Below are 1,962 nucleotides of genomic sequence, written 5' to 3'. Positions count from 1 at the left end.
TCTAGGAGGCGGGGTCTACTCTGGAGCCTAGGAGTCAGGGTCTACCGTGGAGCCTAGGAGGCGGGGTCTACCGTGGAGCCTAGGAGACGGGGTCTACCGTGGAGCCTAGGAGGCGGGGTCTACCGTGGAGCCTAGGAGGCGGGGTCTACTGTGGAGCCTAGGAGACGGGGTCTACCGTGGAGTCTAGGAGGCGGGGTCTACTCTGGAGTCTAGGAGGCGGGGTCTACTCTGGAGTCTAGGAGGCGGGGTCTACTCTGGAGCCTAGGAGACGGGGTCTACCGTGGAGCCTAGGAGGCGGGGTCTACTCTGGAGTCTAGGAGGCGGGGTCTACTCTGGAGCCTAGGAGACGGGGTCTACCGTGGAGCCTAGGAGGCGGGGTCTACCGTGGAGCCTAGGAGGCGGGGTCTACTCTGGAGCCTAGGAGGCGGGGTCTACCGTGGAGCCTAGGAGGCGGGGTCTACTCTGGAGCCTAGGAGACGGGGTCTACCGTGGAGCCTAGGAGGCGGGGTCTACCGTGGAGCCTAGGAGACGGGGTCTACCGTGGAGCCTAGGAGGCGGGGTCTACCGTGGAGCCTAGGAGACGGGGTCTACCGTGGAGCCTAGGAGGCGGGGTCTACTCTGGAGCCTAGGAGACGGGGTCTACCGTGGAGCCTAGGAGGCGGGGTCTACTCTGGAGCCTAGGAGGCGGGGTCTACCGTGGAGCCTAGGAGGCGGGGTCTACTCTGGAGCCTAGGAGGCGGGGTCTACTCTGGAGCCTAGGAGGCGGGGTCTACCGTGGAGCCTAGGAGGCGGGGTCTACTCTGGAGCCTAGGAGACGGGGTCTACTCTGGAGCCTAGGAGGCGGGGTCTACCGTGGAGCCTAGGAGGCGGGGTCTACTCTGGAGCCTAGGAGACGGGGTCTACTCTGGAGCCTAGGAGACGGGGTCTACTCTGGAGCCTAGGAGGCGGGGTCTACCGTGGAGCCTAGGAGGCGGGGTCTACTCTGGAGCCTAGGAGACGGGGTCTACATTATCCACATGTGTGGTTGTATTGTGTTTTAAATTGTCAAATTGTGTTTTAAAGTGTCAAATCTATCGATATAACAGGTATTTAATCAAACGCCATTCTTGTCAACTTCAATGTTTTTTTATTCATTTGTTTTTATCCTCATCTTCAAATGAAGGATAGAGGTTCAGCTGGATTGATTCTTTGTGAGTGTGGAGAAGGGAGACATCAGTCAATGCCATTTAATTTCCATTGAGGTAAAAATGTGCTCTTAGATGTGGCTGGAGAAACATCTGTATTGTTTGGTAAAGGGTGTCCTCTGCTGTTGCTTTTCTGTACTCCAGTCCAGGCAGACAAGCCAATCACACGTGTACTTAACCAGGGTTTCTCCAAACTCGGTCCTGGCCCCCTCCATCTGACAACCAGCTGTGTGTGTGTGTGTGTGTGTGTGTGTGTGTGTGTGTGTGTGTGTGTGTGTGTGTGTGTGTGTGTGTGTGTGTGTGTGTGTGTGTGTGTGTGTGTGTGTGTGTGTGTGTGTGTGTGTGTGTGTGTGTGTGTGTGTGTGTGTGTGTGTGTGTGTGTGTGTGTGTGTGCGTGCGTGCGTGTGTGTAGGAAAAGAGAGGGAGAGGATTGAGAGAGAGAGATATATAGAGGGAATGAGAGAGAGGCGGTAGAGAGAAAGATATATAGAGGGAATGAGAGAGAGAGGCGGTAGAGAGAAAGATATATAGAGGGAATGAGAGAGAGAGAGAGAGGTGGTAGAGAGAAAGATATATAGAGGGAATGAGAGAGAGAGAGGCGGTAGAGAGAAAGATATATAGAGGGAATGAGAGAGAGAGAGGCGGTAGAGAGAAAGATATATAGAGGGAATGAGAGAGAGAGGCGGTAGAGAGAAAGATATATAGAGGGAATGAGAGAGAGAGAGGCGGTAGAGAGAAAGAGAGAGAAGGGGAGAGAGGGAGGGAATGAGAAGGAGAT

Source organism: Oncorhynchus kisutch, linkage group LG5, assembly GCF_002021735.2.
Source record: "Oncorhynchus kisutch isolate 150728-3 linkage group LG5, Okis_V2, whole genome shotgun sequence".
In the NCBI taxonomy this organism is placed as follows: Eukaryota; Metazoa; Chordata; class Actinopteri; order Salmoniformes; family Salmonidae; genus Oncorhynchus; species Oncorhynchus kisutch.
Note: the sequence above shows the minus strand (reverse complement) of the source record.